This window comes from Megascapheus bottae, chromosome 7 (genome assembly GCF_031878675.1).
Source record: "Megascapheus bottae isolate mThoBot1 chromosome 7, mThoBot2.hap1, whole genome shotgun sequence".
In the NCBI taxonomy this organism is placed as follows: domain Eukaryota; kingdom Metazoa; phylum Chordata; class Mammalia; order Rodentia; family Geomyidae; genus Megascapheus; species Megascapheus bottae.
Window position 1 is genome coordinate 63,938,920 of NC_143515.1, and position 14,103 is coordinate 63,953,022.

The window sequence follows — 14,103 nt, forward strand, 5'->3', positions numbered from 1 at the left end:
TTATGTATCTAGGTTTTGAGCTACTGTAATCCTCTGCTAGGAGGATCCTAGATGTGCACTAATTATTACAAATGAGGGAAACCACTGAGCCTATATTCCTTTGGTTCTGGCTTACTTCACTTAATATGATTTCTTCCAAGTCTTTCCATTTCCTTACAAATGAAGCGATGCATTCTTTCTGATGGAAGCATAGTATTCCATTGTGTATAAGTATCACATCTTCTTGATCTACTCATCAACTGAGGGGCATCTGCGTCGGTTCCATATCTTTGCTATGGTAAACAGTGCTGCAATGAACATCGTTGTGCTAGTGGCTTTAGTATGACCTCGTTTCTGGGTAAATGCAAAGTAATGGAATTGCTGGGTCACAGGGAAGCTCTATGTTTAGTCTTTTGAGGAACTGCCATACTGCTTTCCATAGTGGTTGAACGAGTTTGCACTCCCACCAACAGTGTAGTAGTGATCCCTCTTGGCCACATCCCACCAGCATCTGTTGTTATTAGATTTCTTGATCATGGCCATTCTAACTGGAGTGAGGTGGAATCTCAACATTGTTTTGATTTGCATTTCTTTTATGGCCAGAGATGCCAATGGCCAATCATTTCTAGTAAATGCAAGGTCCTAGGGTGTTTGTTGGAGGCACATTGCGAGGTGATCAGTGGAAGCTCACTGCTTTGTGATCTGGACCAGTCTCGGCTGCTTGTTGGGAGCTCTCAAGGTCACTATCATTCATTGATCCAAGGTAATGTGCTGGTCAGTTTTGAAGAAATGAGACTTCAAATCTTCTATCTGTAGCCCATGTCCTGAAAGCCAGTGGCAGAAAACCTAATGTTCCCTTGTTCTCCTTATTTCATAATCTATCCACTGGCTCCTCAGCTCTCCTTGGGGCTCCAGTTCATAGCCTCTGAGCAGCCATAGAGGAAAGTCTCTGGCCCTCTCTGTGGTCGAATAGGAGAAGGATCTGTGGGTCTGAGCCCTCTGTAAGAGGAGGATAGCCTAATTGTCCTCTTTTAGTCTCTTTCACCACCAGCACAAGATGCTAAACTACAGTTGCTGTGAGTTTGCTTTGGGAATTGGCATGTTAATCACTGGTTTTCTTTCACTCTAGCAGTATAAGCAGACAAATCTGTAAGCAGGTCAAAATTTAAAGAATTTGTGATTTTTTTCTGTATCTTCAAAAACTTTTCCAGTTCAGTTCTCTTTGTCTTTATGAGTCTATTATTCCTTTATTGTCAGTTTAGTGAGGCTTGAGGTGGGATCAGAAGTAAATGCTGGGCTGGGCACTGGCTGCTCATCATTCCTGTAATCCCAGCTACTCAGGAAGCTGAGGTCTGAAGACTGTGGTTTGAAGCCAACTCATGCAGGAAAGTCCATGAAACTGTGTGTGTGTGTGTGTGTGTGTGTGTGTGTGTGTGTGTGTGTGTGTGTGTGTATGTGTGTGTATGTGTGTGTGTGTGTGTGTGTATTTGCACATGTACACACACATGCCTGTTACCCTATCTTCTCCTGAGGTTGAGCTCTAAGGATCATAATGGTTCAAAGTCAGCCTGGGAAGGAAAGTCCCTGACTCTGATCTCCAATTAACTATCAAAATCAAGAAGTAAGAGCTGTGGCTCAAGTGGTCAAGCACTAGCTTTGAGCTCAAAATCTCAGGGGCAGTGTCTGGCATGGACATTTTTATTATTTCATTCTAATTTTTATTTTTTCCAAAGCTCTGAGACATAGTTTTTAAAATTATTTTATGTCACCTTAAAATTTCTTTGGAAGCAGTAAAAGAGGAATTTTTCGCTCAATGTGAAATAAAAAAAATAAAAATTGACTAAGTTCTTGAATCCAAACCAGTTTTTTTGTGTTCTGATGGCTTCTGGATTTCTTGCTGAAGAATGGCTGACTAGATATCCCAAAAATGCCAATAAAATAAAGCTAAAGCTTTGGCAAGACAGGAAAAACACCTCTTTCACCTACTGCCAGTTTCTTGATCGAAGAATGAAAGCCTAAGGGCAGTAATCGTAGCTACTGTAATTCATTGACAACCAAGAAGAAATGAGGGGCAGAGGTACGATTTGATCTCCTATTGGTCCACCTTGGTTTTAGCCATCATATTAAACATAGATATCCAATGCCCTGGAACCAAAGTGAGAGATTCAATGGTGTAATTCTACATGGGATATTCAGGAAAAGTATTATTAAAACTCTGACATTTCCACTCAGGAAGCTAAGATGTAATGATTGTGGTTTGAAGCCAGTCTGGGTAGAAAAGTCTGTGAGACTCTTATCTCCAATAAACTACTAAAAAAAAAGAAAACCCCAGAAGTGTTGTTGTGGCTCCAGTGGTAGAGTGCTAGCCATGAGCACAAAGAGAGTCAAGGAGAACACGTAGGTCCTTAAGTTCAAGCCCCAGGATCACAGGAGCCTAAGACCTGAGGACCAAGATTCAGTGTCATCCCAGGCTGAAAAAGATGCATGTGACTTATCTCTGATTAACCAACAAAAAGCCTGAAATGGAGGTGTAGCTGAAGTGATAAAGTGGCAGCTATGAATAAAAATAAAAGAATGCAATGCCCTGAGTTTAAGCTCTATCTCCTTCCCCCCACACACAAAGCTTGAAGAGGGACACTCATGGCAACAATTCAAAAATGTTCAAGGACCATCATAAATTTTATCCATCAACATTATTCTGTCTAGCAATCAGAAAAAATAATAGTTGATAGAGTGCAAGAAAAAAATCCCTCCAAATGAGTTGGTTTATTTTTACAATGTTAAATGATCTTAATAGCAAAGAAAATAATGAAAGCATGGCTACATTTCTACTTTAGTATCATCATCCCAAGGTCAATAAATAGTGACATAAATGATGTCAAACTGAATTGACTAAACTCTATCACCTTTAATGTTTCATGAAATTATCAAGCAAGACAAGGAGCAGGGAGAAATATGTAATTAGAAGTAGCCAAATATATTTGTGATGGAGAACTAGGACATATCAGGGTTCAAGTTCAAGCTGGGGTGGTGGAGGGGAGGGGGGTAGCCCCTAGGCAGCACTTACATTAGACTCAGAAAATCTTTCTCTTTGTCCCTCTTTAGTGGAAGAGAGGGAGATACAGATGAATTGTGGTTGAACAACCTTGCCCAAGAGGGCTGAAATAAGAAGCTCTGCTGTAGACCCACTGAATCATTGTATTAGGGCTTTTATTTTAACAAGCTGCACTTAGGGCTTCTTAGGAGTGCTAAAGCTCTCAAATCACTCTTCTTCAGGGGCCCTACTTCTGTTTATCCTCCTAATTCATCTCAGTCTTAGAAGAGAGATTAAAAACAATCCCGCTACAGAGTTAATAACAGATAACCGCTTATATGTGTTTCGAAAGTGTTTGCATTTTCGAAGTCTAATTTTACAGTGGTCTGGTTCTTCACCCAAAGGAATGAGTGATAGGTGCTCTGATTGGAAGATGTGCATAAGAAGAGTTCAACCTACAAAGTTGGGGTTTCCTCCATGACTGTGTTAGGGCATGTGGGACCCTTAGACTTGGTTTTGTGAATAAGTCTGATTTGCTAGTCCTGAAATCCTGTCTGTCTCCATCTCTGTGCTGGTAGTAGGCTGTAACTCTCATACTAGGCACTGTCTCTTAGCTTTTTTGCCCAAGGTTGGTGATCTTGTCACAGCTCCACTTCCAGCTTTTTTTTGCTGGCTAGTTGGAGATAAGGATCTCATAGACTACTGACTGGATTAGCATTAAACCTTGATCCTCAGATCTTAGTATCTTGAAAAGCTAGGATCACAGGAATGAGCCATCCGTGCTAGGCCCAGAAGTCAAACTTGAGGAGAAAAACACTAATGGAGTACATGGTAAAACTCTCTTCCATCTTTGAATCAGATTTCATGGTCAGATGGTAATTCTAGATAGCAAGTTCTAACACATGTGCATTGGAATTTTGAACTACTAATATATGGCTCTATTCTGGACACTGAAATTAAAGTAGATAACAAAAAAATTCTATGTTCCCACTGATTGCAATTTAGTTGTGAAACGAGTGAATGGATTAAGAAAATAAAAGTGTGGGAAGTATTTGTGGCCAACACCTTTTTGAACTGCAGGTATTTCCAATGTGTCCATATATCATTGTGCATTCCAAATTACTCTAGTGGCTAGGCACAGTGGCTCATGCCTGTAATCCTAGCTATGCAGGAGGCTGAGATCTGAGGATCAAGGTTCAAAGCCAGCCCAGGCACTAAAAGACCCAAGACTCTTATCCCCAACTAACCCCTAGAAAATGGGAAGTGGGGCTTGGCTCAAGGGTAACCTTGAGGTGAAGGGCTCAGGGACAGTGCCCACGCTGAGTTTAAGCCCTATGACCTATAAAAAAAAGTTACTCTAGTGGTTGAAGAATCAGGATAGACAAAGGTGAGGATATGCAATACAGTGTTTTAAAACTTATTGACCGTGCAACCTGTTTATTAAAGTACTCCCGTGAGGATTCACGCCCTGCAGGAAATACTTGGACAATGTAATTCCAAAGTCTTAATAGTGGATTTCTCATTGTCTTCAGTGGTATTTAGGGGTTTGGTGGAGGTTAAAAACTTGTTTTTCCTCCAACCCAGAGATATTTACTTCTTTTCTCCTTTACTTCCACAAAAGGATATTTTGCACTGATTGAACAAATAACTAACTACACTGATGCTTAGAACACACTGACAATACATCATAGTGGTGTTAAGGTCAAATAAGGGAGGCTGACATATCCTGACTTTCATGTAATAAAAGTGCTGGTTACTGGTCGCTCATGCCTATAATCCTAGCTACTCGGGAGGCTGAGATATGAGGATCATAGCTGAAGCTAGCCCAGGTAGGAGAGTCTGTAAAACTCTTATTGTCAATGAACCACCAAAAAAGCTCAAGTAGAGCTGTGGCTCAAGTGGTAGGATGCTAACCTTGAACAAAAAAACCTGAGGGATAGTACCAAGGACCTGCGTTCAAACTCTAGTACGGGCACACATGCAAACAAGAGAGGGAATTATTGGAGAGATACTATGATGTTGTAGGTGGTGCAGAGTTTTAAGATGGCTCTGGCCTTCATTACTGGTGTTATTCCTGTGGCTGTGTGTTTGGAGATGTAATTAAGGTTACCTGCCACTTTATCTTAACACAGGGGGGTTACTATCTGATGAGCTTAAGCCAATGGCATAAACTCTTGTATAGGTAGAAAGGGTTCTCTGACTATTACATGGGTTTTGTCCTTTTGACAAGAACCCTGCCTTGTGGTCGACTTAGATTTCTAATTTGTAAAACTTCAGGACTTGTTCTAGTTGTTGGGTTTGTGGCCATTTGTTACACATCAACAGAAGATTAAAACACAAAGCTAGAATACAACTATGCCACTCCTTGGATAAGGAAGAAATGGGAAGCTACAATTAGCTTATGGTTAGTGTCCTTAGTTGGTCTCTGAGGTCACTTCCAGCTTTTAGAAAGAGTGGTTTATTTTTACATTTACATCCCTCTCAGCTCTCTGGAGAACTCATGTAGCAGGCTATTTCTATTACTTGAATGGTACACATCAGGTGCAGCCCCTTTCTTCCAAGTGTTTTGCTGCATCTTGGTGGGAACAGCCAGAGAAGACAGCTATTCAATGCGGAATGCCCACCAAGCCATGACAAGAAAGAGGGGTGTGGGTGGGGAGCATGGCCTAGTGGGAGTGTGCTTGCCTAGCATGCATGAAGCCCTGGGTTGCATTCCCCAGAACCACATACACAACAAAAGCCAGAAGTGGTGCTGTGGCTCAAGTGGTAGAGTGCTAAAGCCTTGAGCAAAAAAATGTCCAAAGACAGTGCCCTGGCCCTGAGTTCAAGCCCCAGGACTGGCAAAAAAAAAAAAAAGTGAAGAAAGAGGGGTGTACCCTCTGTAAACTGTTGATATGTTGGTAGGAAAAAAACAAATGCTTCCTATTACAAGTTGGTGATTTGTGGTATTGTAAAGCCCTATTATTATAATCAGTCCATGGACTTCCGGCTGGGAGCCATTAGTAGATAATAATTAGCAGATATTATTTATTTTTAAATTAACCTTTAATTAATTAATTAATTAATTTATCAATCCTGGGGCTTGAACTCAGGGCCTGGGCACTATCCTTGAACTTTCTCAAGGCTAGTGCTCTACCACTTGAGCCACAGCACCATTTCAGGCTATGTGGTACTAAAGAATCGAACTCAGCTTTGTACATGCTAGGCAACCACTCTACTGCTAGGCCGCACTCTGGTAGCTCTTTATTTATTTATTTGCTGGTCCTGGGGCTTGAACTCTGGATCTGGGTGCTGTCCTTGAGCTCCTTCCTTCCTTCCTTCCTTCCTTCCCTCCCTTCCTCCTTCTCTTTCTTTCTTTCTTTCTTTCTTTCTTTCTTTCTTTCTTTCTTTCTTTCTTTCTTTCTTTCTCTTTCTTTCTCTCTTTCTTTCTTTCTTTCTTTCTTTCTTTCTTTCTTTCTTTCTTTCTTCCTCTCTCTTTCCCCCCCTCTCTCTTTCTCTCTCTCTCTCTTTCTTCCTTTGTCTTGGGGCTTGAACTCAGGGCCTGGGCACTGTCCCTGAGCAGCTTTTGCTCAAGGCTATCATTCTACTGCTTGAGCAAAAGTCTTTCAGCCTTTTCTGTGTATGTGGTACTGAGGGATCAAACCCAGGGCTTCATGCATCCTAGGCAAGCACTCTATCACTAAGCCACATTCCCAGCCCCCATCGATCATTTTTTTGATGAAGTCATGAGCAGGAGGATGTCATCATTTGTCCAGAGTTGCCCCGTGAGGTATTCAGGCCTAGACTGTGAACTCAGCTTCACTGATTCTAGGACCACCTTTCTTTTGCAGTTACATTTCCTTTTATATACATCACTAAAGAAGCCATAGTTTTCCTTTCATTTGTAATGATGTACAAAGGAAAGTGTGCAGGTGTGTGGGGGGGTGGTTTGGGCTGAGGGACACTAAACACTTTAGTCTAGAACAGAAGAAAAACTTAAAACAAGCTTACATCCAAGATGGCATTTTCCACCAGATGATGGGATTTTGCTTTACCAAATATCTGGGTGGGTCTAACTCTGATGGCATGTTCCTGTCTGCCCCTGGAGCTACTCAGGCTATTTTCTGAACATCTGCTCCTACAGCAGTTTTCTTAGGGTCCATGTGGCCTCCACTAGGTGAATCCTTGGGATCTAAGCTCCTAGCTGGGTGCTCTTCATGTCCTTACTACATTGTCATTTGGGGGAGAACTTGGGGCATCTGAGAAGTTGTCCACTCTTGGCCTACAAGTGGGCTGTGCCTTTAAGAAGTAGACTACAGAGATCATTATTCCCAGTGCCATGTGAGGGTGGGTAGAGCTCATTAAGAAACGACCTCTTCCCTGGCAAGCTGTACCAGGTTATAAAAGTCTCATTCTCTTTCCTCCCATTCTCTAGTAAACCCTATTACCCAAAGACCATTTAGGTCATTTCCTTTGTTGCTTCATCTTTAATTCAGCTCTTTCATCTTCCAGCTTTCCCACTAATGCTTTTTTGTCTCTCCCCCTTGAATGAGAATATTCGTGGAGGACTTTCAGGACACACTTTTAATAATTTCCCATGGTCCCTGACATCTTCCCTTTCTCTGTCTGTGTGAAGGACAGCCTCCACCTTGATGTGTCCTGGCTCTGAGGACAAGGCCCAAACAGCCATGGCTGCACAGAGCAGATGGGATGATGCTGATGTGTACTTGGAGGAGCCAGCTGCTTGGCTGGTGTGAGTGCCAGGTGATGTCCACAAAGAGGACAACCAGAACCCCAGGGCCACATTCAGCTCTCCAACTCTTCCTGTGATTCACTCTCTCTGGGACTGTTGAGTCACTACAATCAGGAAACGATACTAATACTTAGCCCTGAAATTTAATAGCTTTCCCAGCCTAGGGACTTCATTAACTGGAGGCAGAATCAATGACAAGTTCTTTACGATCCTGGGCTTCCTACTTAGAGTTCCCTAGACCCACAAGCAGGAGTTGCTGGCATCTTGGAGTGGACATTTGAGAGAGAGAAGACAAAAATATTACATGTGGTTTTATGGACCAAGATATTCATTGAGTTTTTTTCTAGGGCTTAGACCTACATCTTATGAGCAAAAGTCATTGTGCTTTTGGCCTGTGGAAAATGTGCGAAAAATAGATGACAGATTTAGCAAAGTCTGACCTGGGAAAGCTGACAGCTTTGGTGTTGGAATCCCCACTCTGTCTTAGGATGTATGTGGTTGGCAGGAATGCCATTCTGCTTCCTTGCTTAGCTATGCTCGGAGGCACACCAATTTATATGTGAGAAGTCCCCACTTTTCTATCTAGGAATCACTTCTCAGTTTGATCAACTCTTTTTTTTTTGGTCAGTTATGGGGCTTGAACTCTGGGCCTGGGCACTGTCCCTGAGCTCTTCAGCTCAAGGCTACTGCCCTATACCTTGAGCCTCAGCCCTACTTCCCATTTTCTAGTGGTTAATTGGAGATAAGAGTCTCACAGTCTTTAGTGCCTGGACTGACTTTGAACCGTGATCCTCAGATCTCAACCTCCTGAGTAGCTTGGATTACAGGTGTGAGCCACCTGTGCCTGGCAATATTTATGATTTTCATCTGAGAAAGAAGGTGAAAGATCCTACAGACACTCAAGGAGTAACACCGCAAGTCTTATTTGTATCAGTCTTGTACAGTGCCACAAAGGTAAGAATTGCCACTCCATGGTTAGTGGGTCTTCCTGATGGCCATTCCACTCCCATGGTACAACCCACCCCAAAGGCTGCACCTGCACCAGTGATTCCCAAATCCAAGCCATCTCCAAAAGCTCAGTCCACAGGGGTAGTCCACAGGGGTATCCCAAGATCTCATGAGCTGCGACGTGAGCTCAGATTTGACTGGGCAGAATCAGCAGACATAGTTCTCCTTCAGAACATTCCTCTGTTGAAGCTCCTTTTCATCTGCCTGTGCCCTGGGGTCCCTCCCAAAACTCTCTCCTTGGGAGGATGACAATGTGGGATATCATGATTGTTTTGTTAACCTTTTGTCTTCTGCAGAAACTTTTTTTTTTTGCACCTAGACTTAGGATGTTTTAGGTTTACTTTCATTTTCCTTCTTAATTAGGTTGATTTATTTATCTATTTGTTGTCAGTGGCAGGACTTGAACTCTGGGCCTGGGCATTGTCCTTGAGCTCTTCAGCTCAAGGCTGGTGCTCTACCATTTGAGCCACAGCATCACTTCTGGTTTTCTGGCACTTAATCAGAGGTAAGAGTTTCAAGGACTTTAGTGCCTAGGTTGACTTTGAACCATGATCCTCAGATCTCAGCCTCCTGAGTAGCTAGGATTATAGGTGTGAGCCACCAGCACCTGGCTTCATTATCCTTCTTTTTTCTTTTCCTTTTTTCTTTCTTTTTTTTGTGGATCATGGGGCTTGAATTCAGCCTGGACGCTGTCCCTGAGCTCTTCATCTCAAGGCCACTGCCCTACGCTTGAGCCAAGCCCCACTTCTTGTTTCCTAGAAGTTAATTGGAGATAAGAGTCTCAGGTCCTTTTGTGTCCAGTCTGGCTTTGAACCTCGATCCTCAGATCTCAGGCTCCTGAGTAGCTAGGATTACAGGCGTGAGGCACCGTGCCTGGTCTTCCATTGTTTCTGTTTTATTTTTGACAGTTGTGGAGCTTGAACTCAGAGCCTAAACTTGGTCCTTGGACTTTTCTCAAGGCTAGAGCTCTACCACTTGAGCCACAGCACCACTTCCAGCTTTTTTCTATGTATGTGGTACTGAGGAATTAAACCCGGGCCTTTGTGCATGCTAGGCAAGCTCTCTACCACTAGTCCAAACTCCTGGCCCCTCCATTATGCTTCTTGAAGGAATGACTTAGATATATCTTCTGAGTGAGACTTTATCAACACATACACACACAACCCTACACATAAATACACACATGCTTGTACACGCGCACACATACACATAGGAAATCAAAATTTAATTTTCCTCTTTCTCCATAGTTAACTTCTATTGTGAAATGAATTTGGGTTAATCTTTTATATTAATATTTTCTGATCTAGAAGTGGTAGATATTTTCATTGCTTCTATTAAAAATTTAAAGTGAGCATTTTAATTTAACTGTAGCATGTATATAAGAGAATTGCACAAATCCTAAGTGCAGAGTTTGGTAGAGTTGGGGAATGTGAAAGCAATTTACACAGCTTCAGACAATCAGGAGGTTGACTGACCGTAGCAAGTTTAAATAGGATGGAGACAGTTGGTCTGCTTTTTAGTATCATTCTGTATCGAATGCCCTAAACATTGGCAGTGATAAACAGCAACAAAACACTCTTCTCAGTGTCTACCTTTGCACAAGACTCCAGCTCCGGCAACATCACAGTGAACTCAGCCATGAGAAGACCCACATCCCTGAAGACTATATAGATCCATTTTTCCTTTTAAGAAATGTCATTGGGACTAGATTGAATTTAGGGTCTCATACTTGAGAGACATGTACTCTGTCATTTGAGCCATGTTCCCAGCCTTGTCTTTATCTATCTATCTATCTATCTATCTATCTATCTATCTATCTATCTATCTATCTACCTACTCTCTTGGCTTGGAGCTGGGCTTAGATTATGGTTCTCCTAGATCTGAGTCCTGCAGAGCTAGAATCACACACTGGTACCACCATACCTAGCTTACTGAAATGATTGAAATGGAATCCCTTTTACTTTCTTTCTTTCCTTTGGCCCAGGCTGGACTCAAATTGTGAACCTCTGCCTCCTGAGTAGCCAGGAGTTACAACAAATGTAAGCCATCATGCCTGTTCTTCCAATAGTGGAATCCTATATAAATGGGATAATATAGTCTGTATTTTTTCAAGTTTGACTTCTTTGGCTCAACATGTTTGTGAGATCCGCCCACCTTGTTTTGTATAGCAGCAGTTTACTCTTCTCTGCAGTATAGTATTTCATTCTGAGTATCTCTTGTAATCTCTCTGGTCCTTGATGGATGAATATTAGGATAGATTTTATTTTAGGGCTAATATGAACAGTGCTATTGGAAATATGTTGTACATGTCTTTCAGTGCATACATGCAGGCCTTTCCATGGAATATGTGTCTGGAAGTAGAATTGCTATTTTGTAGAGAATGGGTATGGTCAACACTTTCTTACAATGATTGTGCTGACTGAAACCTTCACCAGCAATTCAGGAGAGCTTTGGGAGGTTCATATGCTCACCAGTACTTTGATGGGCCAACACCTAAAATTTAACTCATTTTGAAAGAAGTATAGTGATATCATACGTTAGTTAAAATTTTTCTTTTTTTTGGTCAGTCCTGAGGCTTGAACTCCTTTTGCTCAAGGCTAGCACTCTTACTGCTTGAGCCACAGCAGCACTTCCAGCTTTTTCTGTGCATGTGGTAAATGAGGAATTGAACACAGGGCTTCATGCATGCTAGGCAAGCACTCTACCACTAAGCCACACTCCAAGCCCCTCATACTATAGTTTTGATGAACATTTTGTTTGACTTCTATGAGTTTAAGTTATAGTTGCATATTCGGTGGACATCTTTTTTTGGGAGATGCCTATCCAAGCCTCTTGTTTCATGCTTACATTGAGTTGTCCTTCCTTCCTTCCTTCCTTCCTTCCTTCCTTCCTTCCTTCCTTCCTTCCTTCCTTCCTTCTTTCCTTCCTTCCTTCCTTCCTTCCTTCCTTCCTTCCTTCCTTCCTTCCTTCCTTCCTTCTTTCCTTCCTTCCTTCCTTCCTTCCTTCTTTCCTTCCTTCCTTCCTTCCTTCTTTCTCTTTCATTCTTTTCCCTCCCTCCCTTCCTTTCCTCCTTCCTTCTTTTTCTTTCTTTCTTCCTCCCTTCCCTCCCTCCCTCCCTTTCCTTCCCTCCCTCCCTTCCCCTTCCCTCCCTCCCTTCTTTCTTCCTTTCTATCTTTCACCAGGGTTTAAACTAAGGGCTTTCTATTTGCTCAGCTTCTTTGCGTGACTGGTGCTCTACTTTCAACATGACTTTTTGGTAGCTGTTTTGGAGATGGGGTCTTGTGGAGTTATTTCCCTGAGATGGCTTCATTTTGAGATACCCTAGCTATCAGCTTCCTCCTGAATAGATGGTATTACTGTCATGATCCACTGGCTCTTGGCTAGTTGTTTCTAATTTTATTGTAGATTAACTTATGATTTGTATCCATTGTAGTTAGAGCAATTTGTGTCTTGTTTAAGACATCTTTGCCTACTATTAAGGATAACTATTCTATGTTATCACTTAGAAGCTTTCTTGTTTTGCTTTTCAAATGTAGGTCTATAAACTGTCTTGGCTTCTTTTTTCTGAATGGCATTATTCAGGGGTCAAATTTTTTATGCCACTTTTGAACTTACCCAGAAAACATGAAGTGAAGCTAACATCAAGATGGTTTGGCTCTCAGTCACAGAGGAAAAATTTTCAACAACTCATCACCAAATGCAAGATTTGCTGAAGGGAAGGGTTTTGTTATCCATCTTTAATTATTATTTGTTGATTGAAAAATTACCTTTTTCTAAGCTGGGGGCTACTGGTTTATGCTTGTAAACCTAACCATTCAGGATGCTGAGCTAGCCTGGGCACGTAAGTCCCTGAGGCTCACATCTTTAATTAACTAGCAAAAAGCCAGAAATGGAATTGTGGTTGAAATGATAGAACACCAGCCTTGAGCACAAAAAGCTAAGGAACAGAACCAAGGCTCCGAGTTTAAGCCCCAGAACTGGAACACACAAGCCTGCACACACAATTTTTTTTCCTTTGAAATCATGGCTTAGAGGTTAATTCTCCCCTCCCCCACCCCAATGGTGCTAGTGCTTGAACCCTGGGTCTGGGCACTGTCCCTGAGTTTCTTTTGCTCAAGATGAGAACTCTGTCACTTAAGCTAAAACACCATGTCTGCCTTTTGTGAATAGTTTATTGGAGATAAAAGTCTCATGGAATTTCCTGTCTGGTCTGGCTTTGAAGCATGGATGACCCTCAGATCTCAGCCTCTTGAGTAGCTAGGATTAGAGGCATAAGCCAAGGATTCCTAGCTTAGAATTTTTGTCAGGTGATTTCCCCCCACTTATTAAACTGACTATATTGTTTTTTACTCTTCACTTCTGTCATTTTAATTTCGGAAACCAAACCATACTGATGTTTGAAAAAATGTTAAACATTTTGGAGTCAAAGTCACTTAGTCTCAGTGGTGCCTATTATTTTTGCGTACTGCGTTTGGTTTGTTATATAATTGTGGATCTCGCTCCCATCCCAGTGGGGACAGGAGTGTGCCTGGCACCCATCTGATACCCTCTCCCAATAGTGACAAGCCCTGTGGGCTGCTTATTGGAGGGAGGCAACCCAATGCAAATCTGAGTGGAGTCCTTTTTCCTTCCTCCAGGTAGATGGGTTTGACAGCTTGGATGATGTGATCTCCCAGTGGCTAATGAGCAAGCTCAGGAATCCTAACGAAGCACTTCCTTTGGTTGTCTCTTGTGAGTCAGCAAATGAGTTCTGTAACTTGGAGAGCTCAAAGTTAATTAGCAACCTGGTATAGACAGATCTTGATGGAAAGAAGAGAAACAGGCCTTGATGGAAATAAGAGAATTTAGGTCTGGCAAGGCAGAGTGCTAAGAAATTTTGAAGGTGAGGCCAGGAAAAGCGAGATACAGAGAGAGACAGGGAGGGGAGAAAAATGACTCCAGACCTAGGATTTATGAATGAATTTCAATAAGAGGGCCTTTAAAGAAAGCCAAGAAAGGCCAAGCCAGAGGCACGCAGGGGAAAATAAGCAAGCCCAACATTGGCGTATGGCTGACATTAGAGGTGCTATTGATTTAGCTTGCTCCCTGGTAGAAGAATAAAGGAGAGAAATGTAGAGATATGCTCGCCATGTGCAGCTGAAGCAGATGACCTGCCAGCTCATCACGATGGAGGAGGAGCTGTTCGTGTCTTTGAATTCCTTGTGCATTTTTTCTTGGTGACAGGATGGAAAGTCTAAAACTCTTTCTGCTTACAAGTTTACAACAATAACCCAATGGATAATTTGCCAGGCAATACCATGGATAACATTCTCCAAAGATAGTCAGAAGGCCCACAGACATCAGACAAAGA